This window comes from Dasypus novemcinctus, chromosome 3, assembly GCF_030445035.2.
Source record: "Dasypus novemcinctus isolate mDasNov1 chromosome 3, mDasNov1.1.hap2, whole genome shotgun sequence".
In the NCBI taxonomy this organism is placed as follows: domain Eukaryota; kingdom Metazoa; phylum Chordata; class Mammalia; order Cingulata; family Dasypodidae; genus Dasypus; species Dasypus novemcinctus.
The window spans coordinates 162,243,452-162,262,490 of NC_080675.1; the positions used below are offsets into that span (position 1 = coordinate 162,243,452).

The window sequence follows — 19,039 nt, forward strand, 5'->3', positions numbered from 1 at the left end:
TACAATATTCACACTAATAAAGAGAGCATTCCCTGATCACTGAATCGCACATTACCCTTTACAAAGCTTTTTATGTGTACATTTTTTCATGTTATCCTCAAAATTGCCCTCTAAGGGATGTAGAGTAAACACGATCATATTCACTTATGAGACAAGGGCTTGCCAGGTAAATTACAGGATGGCCAGTAAATTTGAATTTCACAGAGGACACGGATAATATTTTAGTGTAAATATGCCCCAAACATTGTGTGGGAAATATTTTTGTACTAAAAATTTACCCACTACTCACCTGAAATTCAGATTTAATCTGGATATCCTGTATTTTTATTAGATAAATCTGTCAACCCTAACTAAGGCTCAAAGAAGCATTTGATGCATTTCATGCAAATAACCAATGTCAGTGTTGCTACTGGACATTTTAACAATTATCAATATACCTTTCATATGTATTATCTCATTTAATCTTTCAAGTACGTGATTATCCTCCTCATTTTCCAGATTAAGAAACTGAGGTACCCAGAGATTCAGTAACTTTCTACAGGTCATGCAGTTGTTTGTGGCAGAATAGGAGCATAGTTCCCAATCCATGTTTCTAACACACTATAGCATCTTTAGGAGCTGGGGTTCTAGCTCCACATGGTAGAGTCCCATTTGATCACGTTTCCTTCAGTAGCTTTGTGGCTCTCAGCTGGGAGGTTGTAACCTCCATAAAGGCACTTGAGGAATTTTGTCCACAGATGACCAGTATACACTTAGGTGTCAGGGACCCTTGGCAGAATTGTTTACATGAGGTTTTGCCTCTGAGGGCATCTTCAGTAAAATGCCATTACCCTTTGCTGAGAAAGTCATTATCAAGGGAAGCCTGACCTGCACCAAATGGTAATGGCAGTGCCGATTAAGGGCTCCTTAAGGCATACAGTTAGTTCAGATCCCCAGGGAGACTGCATGGGACACAGAGCTGAAGGAGCAGGATTACTTTGCAGCAGAATTGAACATGCCAAAACAGGTCTTCAGGACAAATTCTCAGATGTAAAAAAAAAAAAAAAATCAAACTAAACAAAACACAGCAAAAGCATAGCCATAATTGTCGTGTTGGAAATCATACTGATATTATGCACATTATGGTAGATATGGAGAAAAAAGGTGAGAAGGAAAATTAACTTTAGAAGGAAGAAAATGTGTTGTACATTTTACATCTGTTCAACATCTGCATGTAAAGGTAAACCTTAGAGCTCTTTCTCTCTCTCTTATTTTTTCCTTTTAAGCATTATATCATGTTCCCTGTACATTGCCAACAATACATGTATAGTATCTCTGGATACCCAGACAATATAGACACATGAGTCATACTGTTACTTAGCTATCATTTTGCTTATTCATCTGTCAATATGCCATTGAGTGTCTGAAGCATCCATTTCCCAGCCACAGTGCAGTAGGCTCTAGCAAACTTCCCAACACACTTATTAAACCTTCAATACATTTTCTTCTACTTCCTATGTAGCCTCTTTTTAAAAATGTCACTGTCTTGATTAATTTGCTATTCCCCTTCATGTTCAGATGACATGTGGGAAACAATTCTCCCCAGAGAACCAACTTCTCATATTCCTGACCCCTCCATGGAACTATAAGTCAAGATGAAAATTAGCAAGCCCCTCCGAATCTCCACATAGTAACGTGTATAAGATGCTGTAATTACCCTGTTGTGACTCCCTTGTAACCACATGGCTAGCACTATGGTCACGCATTAATAAAGTGAAAGATCAGTCACAGCAATGCTAACCAGTGTGTTTTATGGGTACGTATGAAAAGAAAGATCACAATCTTCTCCAATCTTGTGCACAGTATAATTGGATGCAGTTTCCACAGTGAATTTAAAATAAAAATCTACTGTAAAATGGACAACTAATAAAACAGTTTAAAAATTCCACCCAACTTAGATCTCCTTCTCATTCTTTTCCCACCCTTGCCCCTCCCTGAGCCCTGAGAATGGAATCAGAAAGCAGGGGGAAGGAAGCAGACTTGGCCCAATGGATAAGGCGTCCGCCTACCACATGGGAGGTCTGTGGTTCAAACCCAGGGCCTCCTTGACCTGTGTGGAGCTGGCCCATGAACAATGCTGATGCGCGCAAGAAGTGCCATGCCATGCAGGGGTATCCCCCCGTGTAGGGGAGCCCCACGTGCAAGGCGTGCACCCTGTCTGTTGGGAGAGCCGCTCAACACAAAAGAAAGTGCAGCCTGTCCAATAATGACGCTGCACACATGTAGAGCTGATGACACAACAAAAAGAAACACTGATTCTCAGTGCTACTGATAAGGATAGAAATGGTCACAGAAGAACACACAGTAAATGGACACAGAGAGCAGACAACTGGGGAGGGGGGAGGGGAGAGAAATAAATAAAAAAGAAATCTTTAAAAAAAAAGAATGCAGGGGGAAATGGCATGAGAGAAGTTAAAGAAAAGTTCACCTCTTCAAGGCAAGGGAGGAAAGATGGGAGAGTTTGGTGGAAAACTCTTCCTTCATACAAGTTTGGCAAAAAGAGAGAAGCTTATTTGATCAACTGAAAGGAATGTCAAAGACAGAGGTCATTTTGTGTAACTCAATATTTGAGACCTAGAAGGGGCCAACTTCAGAGTTTGCACACACACACCATCGAAGGGACTGCTGCATTGCAGTGAACTTGAGGTTAAGCAAAGCTAGAAAGGAGGAGAATGAAGGTGAACTTCTCCCACATTGCCTTATTTACACCTGGGTCAGGCCAAGAGTAGAAAAGCCTGTGTGCCCCCCGGAGGAGGATGAACTATCCCCCTGGGACAGGAGACAATATAAGTCCAAAGTAAAAGTTTCTAGGTGGACAGCCCAAGTCCTGGGACCAGTGGAATGGTTTTGTTGATGACTCAAAGATCAACCATACTGTGAGCTTCACTAGGGAACAAAAGAGCCTATGAGACATAGCCCCAGGGCATGGGACTTTCACTCATGAGTGTCACCTGTGTAGGAAACAGCCACTGGCTAGGAGAGGACAGGGTTACTATGAGAATTCAGGGAACTCATTTCTCCCCCAGGATTGAGGACAGAATAAGTGCCCTTCATATCAGTAGACACCAAGATGAAGATGAGAAGGGGAGTCACAAGTGTCTCTGAAACATTGGGCATTTTATCCAAAAGAGATCACAATTTCTAATTATGCTATTAAAGTGAGATTATCAGATTATTCTCAATTTCATGCCCCTGCATTCTCCACTTAGCAGGAAACACCAAGAGCACAGGAGAGAAAGCACATAAATTAATGCAAATATAAAGAAAGTATATCACCTTTGCACAGGGGGATGTTTTGTGAGTAGCTATGTGATCCTGTTCCACACGTTTATGTAATATGTAAATGTGGGTCTTAAAGATGCTGACTTCTTTATGAGTCAAGAGTTAACTTACTCAAGGAATATCGGGGAGGTGTGGGCTTGGAGAAGATCAAGGGTCTCATCCATATATCTGCGTTTAAGAAAAGTCACAATCAAGTGTAGAAGATGTTTGGCTTGAAGGTGCTCTGAACTGTGCAGTCTATACATTCCCTCTTGGAATGTGCTTGATGAGAACTTCTCCAATATAACTATTTAGCTCTTATGTTCCTCAGGACCTTTCACTGCAAGTGACAGAATGTCCCAGCTCAAACTAGCAAACAGGAAGGGTAATACAATGTCCTACATGACCAGGCCATGGGAAGGAAAAGGCCAACTTGAAATTTTTCTAGTACCTGATTTCTTCTTCTCAGCTCATTCTTGCAAATAAGCTTTCTCAAAGCATCCCCTTTCTGTTCCAGGCTCATAACTCCCCAGTCCTGCATTTCCCTCACTAGCTATGCCTTGGAAATTCCTAGGCAAAATATCTTCTTGGTCTAGCTTAGTTTACATGAACATCCTTGGATTAGCTCGCTATTGTTGCTGTAAAAAATTGCCATAAACTGAGTGGCTTAATACACTTATTTATTATCCCATAGCTCTGGAGGTTGGAGGTCTGAAATGGATCTAGCTGAGCTAGTCATGGAGACAGCGGACTGTGTTCCTTTTGGAAACTCTAAGGATGAATCTGTCTCCTTGCCTTTTCCAGCTTCTACGGGTTACATGCATTCTTTTGCCGGTTAACCTTCCTTCCATCTTCAAGGTAGCAACAGTTGACTGGGCTCTCCTCCCATTGCATTACTCCAACCTTCTTTTCCACCTCTCTTCCACTTAGAAGAACCTTTGTGATTCTATTGGTTTTACTCAGATAATCTAGCATAATGTCTCTATTTTAGATCAACTCTAGATGATTTAATTCCAAATACTACCTTAAGTCCTCTTTGCCATGTAAACATAGATATTCACAGGTTCTAGGATTGGATGTTGACATCTTGGGAGGCCATCTTTCTGCCTTCCATAACCCTCTTGGACCAATCCTGTTGACAGGAGAAACGAAATGCTCTCATTGGCCTGACTTGGGTCAGAGTTTTACCCCAATGACCAGGGGATCAGTTTATCTGATTGGTAACACCTGGTTGGGTCTGTGAGAAGAGTAGCTTCACAGACAACAATATTTGTACTATACTTTCTGATATTTCAGTCTTAGTACAGTTGCCGACCATACTGAAGAAATGATATCTTCATAAAAGGAAGTGGTACCAAGGAACTGAATGTTCCTAGAAGGCCAAAGGGAATAAAATTATAGGTCAAAAAGAATAATTTGCTTTAACACTTGGGGACCTTCATGGGTAAATTCTCTGAATATATTTTCTAGAGTCTATACTACCTCTTATAGCTATGCTGCCCCCAAATACCAAGTATCACATCATATGCCTCAATACTTGTTTTTTATTAATTGTTCAGTCCCCTTATATGTGGAAAGAGACTTTTTAAGGGAGGCAGAAAGAAGGGAATGCTTGCAATGCACATGCATCATAAGTATAATGATGGGGATCTTTTACAAACCACTCATTGCCCAAAATTCTGAAAATGTCTCTTAAGGAGGTCATGTTGCTTCGGATGAGACTTCAGGTCACAATGGGCTGAAGTCATGGATGTAACTGTGGGGTAAAATGCCTTAGTGGTACCATCAAGGAAAGAAAAATGTGTACAACTTGTTGGGGCATTGGCTTGAAGAAGGCAATGTGACGAAATAAGCAATTAAGTAGTTGTGCTACAAATGAAAGTATTTTATGTAAAAAGTATTTAAGGAAAAATATTTCAAAGCCCAGCATTCATCAATGGAAGAGCAACATATATAAAACACTGGGTACAAATTAAGTAAGAATTCCTAGATGACATTTTGAAGAGAATGTGACACCGTTAAGGATGAAGTTGACTTTGAGAATGGCAACATTATTGATTGCATGGGGAATTTTAGGATTTATCCCACCCAATTGATCTACTGGACATAATTTTTCTATATAGTTTTTTAAAAATACTTTCTCATACATTAATTCATTAGTTTCTTACCTTTGAGGTAAGAAGAACAATTTTTACTGTTCCTCAATTACAGGTTTGTTATTTCAGAGCACCTTATTCATGTGCACATTATTAATGAATCTATCTCTAATTCACTGGATTCTAATTTTCCTTCCTTCCTTCCTTCTTCCCTCCCTCTCTCCCTTCCTTCTTTTCGTCTTCCTTTCTTTTCCAATATGCTTGCTTTCTTGATTGTTTTCTTGTATTCTTCTTTTCTAGAGTGCATCCTCACCAGATTGTGAACTACTAGAAGGTAAATACATCTCCTGTGCCTAGCATTGTTCCTAGAGAAATAATTTCAATGTAACTTTAATGGGCACTAAATTCATGCCCATTTTGTGAATGTTCAGCATTCACTCAAGAGTCAATTTGAGAAATGATGAAACCTGGGTATCCTGGTTTGTCTTTTGTGGACTGCAGAAAACTATACTCTTAAGCTAACCCATTCCTGTTCTTGTAAACATTGGAGATGAAGCCTTTAGATTAGATTCAGTTAAAAGATCTTCATTGGATCACTTGATTAGACTGCTTTTGATTGGACCAAGTCAGTGAGTCATGACTCTGGTTGGGTCTTTGCCCTCTTGCTGAGTCTTATATTAACTGAGAACACACAGGGAAAGGGAGCTCTGCCATGTGAGAGAGAGGACTCAAGGATTACTAGCAGCCAAAGCTGAGGCACAAAGAATTCCCCAAGAGGCTGGGTCAACAGAGCATCTCAAGCCTGAAGAGATGAGACATATGCCTTATCTCTCACAGCTTGGCTCAGGGAGAAAGTGGAGAAGTTGAGGCTGAATAAGGAGACCAGGAAAGAGACAAGCCATATGCCTGATCGCCCACTCCTGAGCTCTGGGAATCAGTGAGCCTTGAGAGGAAGGCAGGGACTTAGGAAGAGATCTGATACCATTTTGCCTGAACACCTGGCAGGGTGCCAGGCTCATCAGTAGCTGACTTTGATGAGAAAGCATCTATGAGGGTGCCTTGATTTGGACATTTTTGCAGGCTTGGAATTGTAAGCTTTTATCCCTACATAATTTACCCTTATAAAAGTCAACCTATTTCTGGTATTTTCCATTGGCAGCCCTTTGGCAAAATAAGACAATGAGACATCAGGAAATTTTAAATATAAAGGCTATAAGAATACTACACATTAACTATAAGCAACAACCTCAAACTAAATCCAAAGAAAGTAAAAGGAAATATTCAATAATTAGGAAAGCATAAATTAGATTGAATTTTAAAATAAAATATTAATGAAAATACATCCAAATACTAGAGCTTAGCAAAGACCAAGAGTGTAAACAAGCATCTGGCATGAATGATCAGGAACAAAATAAATCACCTACAAGATAAGACAATATTAAAAACAAGAAACGAAGATTCTACATACATGGAGGAAATTTTAAAATATTATATGAGCATAATATGTATACCTTCATGACAAAAACAGTAATCATAGAAAAAAGAAGATTGTTTTGTAGAAAAAGATAAAGTATCAAGATTCTAAGAAAAAAAGGAGAACCTGAAAATACTAATAATTATTGAAGAAACTGAAAAGTGTGTCAGAGATTTGTCCCTGAAAATGACTACAGGCTTTTATGGAATGTATATATAGAACCTTTAAAGAAGTATCTATGTTATAGACAGAGTTTCTAGGCATAAAATAAGATGGGTATCTTTATAGCTCATTGCATGTTGTTAGTATAATCATGACACCAAGCTTTTATAAGAATATGCAGAAACAGAAACTCACTCACTCACAAAAAAAAGCAAAGTATAGACCAAAGTGGCACTTATAAATATAGATGCAATATTAGCTAATGAAATCTAGCAGTGGGTTAAATGAATCATGAAGAAACAAGATTTATCTGAGTAGTGCAAAGATGACACAACATCAAGAAAGTTATTAATATATGTCACTATGTTAAGCAAAGGTGAAAATCAAACAAACATTTCTAAAACAGCAATAGTAATAACCATAGCTAGTTCTTATTGTGCAGTGTGTACCAGGCATTGTTTTAAGCTCTTTAACAATTGTGAACTTATTTCATCTTCAAAATAACCAGTGGAATAAGTCCTATTATTTCCTCCACTTTACAGATGAGAAAATTGATGCATAGAAAAGTTAAATGGTGGGGCTGATGCCGAAACTTGCTCTCTGAAGCAATATGTTCTGATGCCTCTGTATAAATGACACTCATTCATGATGAAAATGAAACAAACAAACAAAATCATCAACTCACTCTAACCTCTAACCTAAGATTAAAAAAAAAAGTCTCAATTTGAATAATGGTATGTACCACAGATGTACAGTCTATATCAGACTTAATGCTAAAATATCAGAATTTTTCCCACCAAAACTCACACACAAAAAGACAAGAAAGCTGACTATCATAGCCACTCTTCACATTCTGGTTAATGTAATAAGATGAGAAAAACACGAGAACAATCAATATTAAAATGGAAAATAAGGGACAAAATTTAGGGAAACTACTATTATTTATCCAGAAATTTTAAGAGAAAGAATGGAAAAACAAAACAATAATAGGATGGTTTATAAGATGGCCAGATAGAATAATATTGCAAAAGCAATATGTTTTCTTAAGACAAAAGTAATGAATAGAAAATATGGAAATAAATATGCCATTCAAAATAATAAAACAAAATAAAATAAAGCTTTACCAGATAATATAAGACCTAATTAAATGGAAAAAGGAAAGTTATGTCAGACAGAACAATTCAGTATTATAAAGATATCAATTTTAATACATATATCTATAAAGTAAATACAATTCAAATAAAAATTGCAATAGGTTGTTTAAAAGAACTTGACAAGTTGACTCTATGAGAAAATATGCAAACAGAAAAGAAAGCTTAGAAAACAAGAGCATTAATGGGGCCTTTCTCTATTAGATTGCAAAACATATTGCAAACTTAAAATAATTAAAACTGTGTGACACTTGCAAAGCAAAAAAAAAAAAGAAAAATGTATCAATAGAAGAGAAAATATAGAAACATACCTCTGTGTACATGAGAATTTAATTATGATAAAATTTACATTTCAAATTAGTGGAAAATGGAAAACTATTTAATACATTGTGAATTGGATGCCTGACTAATCACTTAGAGTATTTGACCCTTACGTACCTTGGTTATGTGAGTATTCCAAGATGTGCTTCAGCAAGTGGAACTGTCAAGTGTTGACAACATAAATATTACACAATTCTGGATATGAAACCACCATAATGTAGATGGATGGGACTGTCTTGCTTGTAGTTGTAGATATTCTGTTTTTTGGGATGGGCATTGTCCATCATCATCATTTTGTTAGTTGTCCTGGATGAGTTCAAAGAACTGGAGAGCAGGTGTTGACTGAAACTCTGCTGATATTCAAGGCTCAATGGGCATAAGAACAGAAGGAAGATTTTAAGTCTCTGGGACATATTTTTAATAGGTATTGTTCTAAATATGGTTTCAAATAAAAGGGACAGAAGAACCATGTATATGAAATTATAAATAAGTCTAACTCTGATACATTGGGGAGTTAGGCTATCATATATTCCAACGTAAGGCCCACTTACAGGGTGCTGATTTCCTGGTGTTGTCTGCCCTGCCTAAAGATCTAGATGTCTCTAGAGCCCTCAGGAGCACCTCTACTTGAGGCATTATTTACTGTGGCAGTCAATGAGATCCTCCTGAGACATGCATAGGGAGTAACCTCTGGAATGACCCCCCAACTCACTTCGAAATCTCTTAGCCATAAAAACTGATTCATATTTAACATTTCTCCTTTCTGGTCTAGGTCTTTTTCCAAATCCATTGCTAGTTGGAGCTTGGTAATAATCCCTCGGTACCAGAGAGGCTCATCTCTGGTAGTCATGTCCCAGGTCGGGGGGAGGTAGTGAGTTTATATGCTGAGTTCAGTTCGGCTTAGAGGGAGGCCACATTTAAGCAACAAGTAAGCTTTCAGGAGGTACGTCTTAGGCACCCTATAATACTAGGCTAAGTTTCAATTTCATAAGGACAAGGTTCATTAAGTACAAACATCGATATCAAGGGCCTGCATGCCAGGCATTTTTAGAGGCTGCCTAGATTCCTTTGGCACAGCTACATCAAGATTGATGTATAGAGTGGATGGTAACACAGAGTGAGTAACAGCTAATTTATAAATGGGGATGTGACCAAAAATGGTAGTCTAGGTATGAAAATGCCAATTGATAGACTGCTAGGAACTGAATAGCACAGTAAACCAAAAGGTGGATGAGATTTGTGGTTGATGGTACAGATACAAGAGTGTCCTTTGTGAGCTAGAGCAAATGTACATTACTACTGCAGGATGTTGGGAAATGTGGAGAAGCATTGGAAAAATACAGCTCGAGTGACCTATGGACTGTGGTTAGTAGTAATAATATATTCTTGCATCTATGTGAAAGATGTACTGTGTTGATAATTATACAGTATGGAAAACGTGAGTCAAATGTACACCATGGACATGATAACAGTCAGATGATATTATCTTATCTGTAGCAAATGTTCCACCACAGTGTGTTGTGTTGATGGAAGGGTGTTGTTTGGGAATTCTGCACATGTGCATGATTGTTTTATAAGTTTACAACTTCTGTCATAAAAATATATTTTAAAAATAATAATAGGGTGGTTTGGGGGAAAACATACCAAATGTAAGATAAGGACTATGATTAGTAGTAAGATTTCGACAATATTCTTTCATAATTTGTAACAAACATTTCATGACAATGCAAGGTGTTGGTGGAAGGTTGATATATGGGACCCCTATATGATGTTATGCATGTTTGCTTTGTAAGTTCACAACTTTTACTACACACTTAATTGTTTATGTAGGTTCATATATAAATGATATAAGGATAAGAATAATAGGGTTGGTTGGGGGAAAATACTTTGGTTAGTAGTCATATTTTGACAATGCTCTTTACTCATTAGTTAAAAAGGTTTAACAACAATGCAAGTTATTGGTGGTAGGGGGACTTATGAGAATCCTGATTGATGTTATATATGTTTGTTTTGTAAGTTCACAACTATTATTATATACTTATTGCTTATGTATGTTTATGTATGAGTGATATGCTTCAATAAATAAATTTTAAAAAAATAAATAAATAAAATTTAAAAAATTTTAAAAAAAGATTGATGTAAGCATTTTTGCACTTGATGGACCTTTGGTTATTTCCAGTTTTTCACTGTTGTAAGCATATCTACATTGAAAATACTCAGACATAAATCTTTCTGCACCCATAATGGTAGTTCTTTAGAATCAGTTTCTAGAAGTGGAATTTCTGGTCCAATTTTCATTTACTAGATACTGTAAAACTTTCTGTCAACTCCTTTCAACCATGTATTCCTTGCCAACACTTGTTTATTAATTTTTTGGGCAATGGTTGCCAATATGGTGGGTAAAAATTTATAACAGTTTCTCTATTTGATATGTCTGATAACTAGTATGTCATAAATGTATTTCTTTTTTTTCTCTCTGCTATTAACTTCATATTCATGTCCATTCTTCTACTGGATTTTTAATTGATTTATAACAACTCTTTTGTATGTTATATTAGTGTTGTGCCTCAATTCATAGCAAATATTGTCAAAAATAAGTTTTTAAGGACAAGTAGGAGTTTATTTAGGGGATGGGGAGAGGACTTTTTATGCATGAAGACAGCACACCCAAAGGTGTGGAGATATGAAAGGATGCTACAAATTTGGGAAACTGTAAGTAGTTTCTTTTGTTTGCAATATACCTGGGAAGTGTCAGGGTTTACAGGAAATAAATGAAGATGAGAACATTAAAAAATATTTTTTGGTATGAACTAAAGCCTAGGAATTCATGATATAGACATTACGGGCAAGAAGAATCCAGGATCTTCTATTGGAAAACCTTTCCAGAAAGTACCTTGAGCAGTGTCACAAGGTTAATGTTCAGAATGAAAATCAGGGAATCAATTTTATTCAAATGATTTGAACACATCTAAGAATGAAGGAGGTGAGAATTTGCAGTGTTAACTTGTAAAAATTTTAAAAATTAATAAATTTTTTTTAAAAGAAGATTTTTAAAAGTGGCATAGGGAAGCAGGTGTAACTCAGTGGTTGAGTGTCTGCTTTGCATATGCAAGGTGCCGGGTTCAATCCCTGGTACCTCCTGAAAAATAAAAAGGTGGCATACTCTCACTTCTGTGCTATTTGCCACATAGATGAACCCTGTGCAATGTGGGAAGGGCCTATACAAGTGAAAGGAAAAAAGAAATTTTAACTACATAATTTAGTCAGGTAGTTAGGCAGACTGTTTAATTCTATTCGATTCAATCAAAACATTTGTTTATTTATAGTGAACCAAACCTAAAACTGAATGTTAAAAGTGCTCCTCCAGGTAACTTGAATTAAGACTCCAAGTCTTATCAAAGCCTCACAGCATGTATATGGCTGCCCACCCTATATAAGGCAAGGTCCAAAAAATTTGACCTGCTCAAAAATAGTGAAGACCATCTGTCTGTCATGTTCCCTATAATTATTTTTCAATGAAGTTGTGCAGATACATGTACATGCTTTGGTGGTAGAAGTTATTGTTGGACTTAGAGTGGGGAGGAGAGATGGGAGGAGGATTAAAGCATGGTATCTAAGAGCATGCTGCTAACATTTGAAGTTAATTATGTCTTGCATTGACAGTTGTCCAAATGTTTCCACATATGTCTTGACCCTTCAAGCTGCCATTTTGGGAAGACAGGTGTGTTCTCTTAGATGATGTTACAGGACTGGCTGAGGGCCTCAGAGCTGGTGAGGAGGACTTCTCTTCCCTTCCTCCTCTCTATTCCTTCTTCTCTGTCCCATATGACTCTAAAGTTTACTCCTTAACCATTAGTATATCTTATTTCTTTGCAAAACTTAAGTTTATCAGATTAATTAATTGATACCCAATTGTGATTAGGAAAGCAGAAGAATATGATACAGGCTAATTTGTTCATGCATTCAAAAGATAATTTGCTGGCCCTAGGGTTAAAGAGAAGAAGTAAATTAAACTAAATGACTTGTCCTTGTGATGATCTATACTTCCAAGTGTTTTGAGGTCAAAGATTGTGTCTTTTCCTTGGTATGCCCAGCTCTGAACATGGCATCTACCATTTAGGAGGCAGGCTTGGAGATTTAATGGATCAGTAAACAACAAGGAGGACAAAAATAATTAGTGATTGACACATAGTTGTTCATTGATATTTTAATTTTCCAAGTAAGCCTATTTAGAAGATAACTATTATCTACTATATCATGCTTTAAAATATAGTAGAAGATAATTAAATGTGGCAATATATTCCTCCAGAACTGGGGAGCAGAAAGAAAGGGGCCCACCCCTGGCTTGTGGCTTTTTCAGTCTCTCTTCCAACCTCCTACTCCCTGGTATGGTAGTGTAGTCAGCACTTGTGTGGACACCTGCTCCTACGAGTTCTGCCCACCTCTACTCCATGATGTGTTCACACTACCAAAGGTGCACTTGATTATCTGCTCTGGAAATGCTGAGGCCCAAATTATCTAGCTTTTCTTTCCATAATCATTTGATTCTATAAATCAAATGAAACTCTTGGTTAACTCTTAGGGGTAAGGAAGGGGCCCGTGGAAGACTTCTCGGTTGGCAAAGTTCAGTACAAGTGTGCTTGTCTAAAAATTCATTAAGCTGTACATCTGTAGAATGCATTTTTATATAGGTGTTCCACTTAGTGAGAAAGTTGTTTTTAATGACTGATAATTGTATTAAAAACCTATTATATATATAAATCTGAGCTCATAGTAACAAAAACACAAAAAGAAAATCTTAAAAAGAAGAAATCTCATTGGTAACTCTAAAAGGTTGCTAGGAAACCAGTTTTATTTTTTTATTCTGAGAACTAATAAAGTGAAAATAAGTGTAATAAAATGTAGCCAAATTTTCCCTTTAGCAGAGACAAAGCCTGAAGAAGTGTGGCTGAAATATGCAGGGGTGATTGATTAGTTTCCATCCATATATGTCACTAGGACTCCCTGAGTGACAAGGCATATGACAAGGACCCTGACATACTAGTGGGACTGCCTTGAGGAGCCATGGCCAGCCAGATAGCACCAATTCACTACAATCCCAGTGGCACCTTCTTCATAGCAATAATGGCAGACACTATAAAGGAAAACGTGAAACAGAATTACCCAACCAGTGCAAAAGGCAAGGGCTCAACTCCAGATTTATCCAGAAAAAAACCCATGTTAGTGAGATTTACCCACTTTAGAAGTGTCCACTGTCAAATGTTGGAGACCCTTGATTGAGCAAAACTCCTGAGAACTGTATAAAGGGAACGAGTGTGACATGGTTAAAAGATACATCTTTTCAAGAACTTCATCTTTAACATTATTAGTATGATATAATTAGGTCACTAAAATTATAATGTCAGGTGAAATAAAAGTTAATCATCAGCCTCATCCTTATCATAATGATGATGACATAGTCATGAGGCCAAAAATAAAATCATCAATGACATCTAAGGAGATGAAGTGAGCGCTCCCTCTGAGATGGACACTGTAGTCTGTGCTTTGTTAAATTCTGACACCCACTCAGTGAAATTCACATTTCACATATAAGGCAACTGGTTAACACTGAGAAGTAAATAGCTTGCTAATAAGTGGCAGGTATGGACATTTGAGTCTACCTGTATCTCACTTATATCTTGTGTTCATAACCACTAGGACATATTCTCCCTCTCACCTACAACCTAAGGAAGAAGTTACAAATTATGAGAAAAACCTTTGGCATTTCCAATGTTTTTAAAAAACATTAATTTCTTCAAGAAAGAGGCCAACACTTAATGAGTATTTGCCACATGCCGCCTAGCCCATCCTCACGATGGTAATATTGATTTGAAAACTTGTGATAAAAATGATATTCTTTGGAAAATGAGGCCACAATCCAGGTTTTAAAAAACTGTCTGATACAAGGTATGGTTTAATTTAATTCAAGTCTTGGGAAACAGCTTGTCCAAAAATGACTTTTGCAAGTCATATATGGTATTTCAATCTGTCATTTTGTATTGACCTTCATAGGCCTGAAACATATTGCTCTGGACTTGTGAAGCTTAAGAGAATGATATTAAAGTTGGTAATATTTTTTAAATCTTATTTTACATCCACTCCAATTTTACTCTACTATATACAATTCTTGGAAACAATGGTATTATGAAGCATTCCTGGATATCTACTAGTTTTTTTATTAATTAGAATTTATTGAGGTTAATTTAATAAATCACTGCAATGTAGAAAGTTTATTAAAATAAAATGCAGAGAATCATATATTCAGACGAATAGGCCTCTCAATATTTTGATGCTGAGTACAAGATTATATATTAAGGTTTTAGGAAATTGTATGTAAACTTTAGCACTTAGTGTATTAGTCTGCACATGAATAGAGTTTGGGATAAGTTGACATTCATTAAATATTACATCGTTGACTATAACTCTTCTATAATCTATTTCTCCTATTTTAATTTTTGCCTTTCAATAATCTCATAGCAGAAATTAATCTTCTTTAATGTGTGGTACCTTTTGCTTTCTTGGCCAATGCAGAACACAATTCTACATTATATATACGGCCTATTTCAATTTATACTCAGCCATTCTTCACTAATGTTGGGAATAATCAATTGCTGAAATAATTAATAATGTTACTTCAAAAAATAGCATTTAAACAATGTAAATAATCTTAAGAAAACCCAAGGACATGCTAGGCAAAAATTAACATCAGCTGAAATAGGGAAGATGATAACAAAGAGTACTTTAGTATTCCTAACTAAAAAATTTCAAAAACTACAAAGCGTATTATAATAACCAATGAAATAATCAGTTTTCTTTTTGAAGAATATGTCTTTCTTCATCATTGTAATAGGTTATCCTAACAACTGTATCATTTGTTAAAAGAATTACAGCTGGCTTCTGGGTAATGATGGTGACTGAACATACATCTAATATCACCGCTTTCTGAATATTGTTAAAGTAAAACTAAAGGGAATTTTTCTTTTAAGGCATAATGTCCAAGGAGTAGGAAAGGAAAACAGAGAAACAACAAAAACAAAAACAAACAGGAAAAAAAAATTAAAGCTGAAAAACAGAATCATGAATGGTAACTGATTAGGCTTAGCTGAGAATGCTGAATCCAAAGCTGCCTATGAGGAAAACAAAAAACCAATGGGAACTAATGGTACCAGGGCACTCTGAAAATGGAGGCTAAGAGGGTATAATTACAAGAGGAAGTTAGTTTGGAAGTTGTTTAAGGAGCAGTTAGAACACCACATCCCGTTTGCCCCTTCAAACTGCACCCATTAGAAGACTGAAAATTCTGGAAAGATAAAATATGAAGCAAACTGAAAATATTTGATGGGTGGATACAGAAAAAGAAAAATAACCTTACTCCCTTAGGTAGCAAAGAACTGGCAGCCAGGTTTTTATCTCGAGAATTGTATCTGAGGGAACAGGTAAAGAAATAATAAAATGGCTCAGTTACATGTGGGTCCTACAATGAATTACACACTCTACCCATATACCCAGAGCTTCCAATAACTTTAAATCCTCACTTTTTAGATATGAGCAGATGCCCAGGGATTATCTGACAATTTCTGAAAACTTTCTACATGAAAACTAGGGACTAAACCAGAGAGGAAAAAATAATAATAATACTTGAAAGAAGAAGAAATGTCAAACAACATTCATTTACTTCCTCAGAGAGAAAAAAGAGGATACTGCAAACACAAAACTGCATAAGGTACTATAAAAAGAATGAATAAAAACCAAAAATAATAATAACTCAGAAATTAAAAAGCTGACATCAGAAATACAAACTCCGTAGGAGAGTCAGACAACAGAAGGTGAGTAATTATCAAAGAATTAATTCAGGACAATTTTCTGGAAAATACATCCTAAATTCCTAGCACTATGGATGAAAACAAACCCTTACCAATATACATCTTAGAGAAAACTATATCCTATAATCTGGTAGATAGGAAGAAAATCACTTTAAAAGGATCTGAATCTTTATAGATACAGACTTCTCAGTAGTAGTAACACAAATGGAAAAATGCCCAGGAAACTCCAAGCCAAACTGCCAGTAAACCATACATGTAAAACAAAACCATGTTCAGACAGCAAAGTGTCCCCTCTCTGTACCCCACTAATACTGGAGGATGGGTTCCTTGTGAGCAAACCAATAAAGAGAAAACCATGGACTACAGAAAATAGAAGACCAAATAGAAGGCCAAATTCAGGAGAGAGCTAAAGGTTATTTGCAGGATGATTGGGAAGGAAGAACCTATAATGGCAACTGTGCCACTAAGGTAGACCAGAAAGCCCTGAAAAGGTTTTTCTCTAGACAAAATGTATTTAAGTAAAGTATATGACTATTTTGAAAGGAGACTTAGAAATTGGTAGAGTTAAATGATCTACCCTAGAAAGTTAAGGAACAGGGAAAAAACAAACAAATAGGGAGTATTGTAGCTCAGTGGTTGAGCACCTGCTTCATATGTACAAGATCCTGGATTCAATTCCTGGAAACTGCTTAAAAAACAAAACAAAACAGTGACAGCAGGGAAAATGGAAATTGCACAACCCTGAATAGCATCTATTAGTGATAATAACTGAATATTAATTTAATAATGAGTACAATATAATCATATTTAGAAAATAAGTACATGGGTATAGTTAGTGACAGGGATAGGAAGAAAAAGAAGTGTCTTTCAGTAATGCTAAAACTAAAATAATACTATAGTAAGAAAGAGAAGGAGCAGGAGAAGAAGAGGATGAAGAAGTTAGGAAGTAGCAATCAAACATATTACTTACAGAAAGGGCAGTGAACCCCAAAAGAATTTAATAAAAATGTTGGAAGTATTTGCCTTTAGGGAAATGGAAATAGAATGAGGGACAGAAAAAGAGATCGATTTTTTCTTAACATTTGTAACTAAATGTTGGAAATTATAGTTGGTATAACATATAATATGCACTGTATGTAAATGTATTTTATTTAGGAAAACAAGAATAAGTTTTCCTTCCAAGCTAGCAGATCCAACACTTGGGCTATAGAGAGTCAGCAAACTTCAAGTCATTCAGAATTTTTAAGAAGCTGTGTTCTCATTCTATGAAGAACAAAACACACACTTTCTACCAAGAATCTAAATTCCCCTTTCAAATGCTTATTTTTAAGGGTAGAAAATCTAAATTTCACATCATACACTATTTTATTCTCATGTGCATTTTAACAGTTAGTTAGCCCTGACCCTGGAAGAGAAATAGGAACCAGTGTTCTTGAAACTAAATTTTACTAGCACAATTGGATCATAATTATCTGAATGAAATATGTAAAAGGAACATTCTGTGCTTTTACAAACAAGAAACAATAAGACCTACTTTGATTAAAATCATTAAATATTATAGAGCTCACAATCCCATTACATTTCAATTAAATGATGTATGACAACAAACATTCAACAGCATCCATTTGTGCATTTAATTGAATAATAAATTGGGAATATTCATCAGGCACTAGCATGGGAGGGGATTCAGAAGTTAATAATCTAACCAAGCTACCTCATGTGTCTATTTATCCAGCATGTATGAGATCTTGGAATCCTTGGGATTTTTAAATAATTCTACGTAAAACTTTAACATTTAAGTAATGGTACACTTTATCTTTCTTAGCCAAACAATTTCTCCAAGGTAAAATTACTAGATTGTCATTGATTCCAAAAATCCCCTTTAGTTAGCCCTTAGAGTTGGTTAAAGTAATAGGAAGAAAATAGCTCCATGTTCATGAAAACATGGTTTTCCAAAGTATTCTTAATACATTTTACTTAGAAACTGAAATTAATTTTCTTCTGGAAATGATACCCAAATGGGGGCCGCTAATACTCTAATGTTCTTGTGAACTTATGGCTTAATTATTTTCTACTGGCAATGTTCATGTTTGTGTGTGTTTGTACTTGCAAATGTACTCAGATCTTGCTTTGTGGTTAAAAAAAAAGTGTAGTCAACTGGAGCAGTTAGAAGTGTTTCTTTTCTATACTCCTTTCTTAAGGCACACAGTCATAGTTGCACTAAGAATACAGACGTGTGCCCAGAGGTTTCAGAGCAGCTAATGTTTCAGCATGAAATCTGATATTTGATGGTATATTATTTTCTCATTCCTAGCAACGTTTTTTGCATGAACTGCTTTATGCAAAGTCTTGGATTTGAGGGAAGAGGTGTACATATTAAATCTCATTGCTATGAACAATTTGTTTCAAGATAAAATGCCAAAAGTGGACTTTTGCAGCAAAATCACACTTCATTGTGAACTTATTAAAATAAAAAGCTTTGAGAGAATAAACTTAAAAAAAACATTGTGAAAGAAACACTGCATTTTGAAATAGACTAACATGGCCAAGCCCTTTCTTTCACATATTATTCCAAATAAATGATTATCTCAATTCAAAAGATAGACCTTTTGTAAACATGCTTTTTTAATGTTGGGAGAACAAATTTCTGCTCAAAAGTTGGTTGAGCAGAAC

The 19,039-nt window shown here is 36.0% G+C and overlaps 1 long non-coding RNA gene across 1 annotated transcript in view; it reads right to left on the reverse strand.

Annotated features, from left to right (window-relative positions):
* Positions 1-19,039, reverse strand: part of LOC111766458 (uncharacterized) — a 52,199-nt gene that overhangs the window by 29,541 nt on the left and 3,619 nt on the right. The window contains exon 3 of the long non-coding RNA XR_011648476.1: positions 8,622-8,870. This is a non-coding gene — a long non-coding RNA (uncharacterized lncRNA). The remainder of the gene's footprint in view (positions 1-8,621; positions 8,871-19,039) is intronic.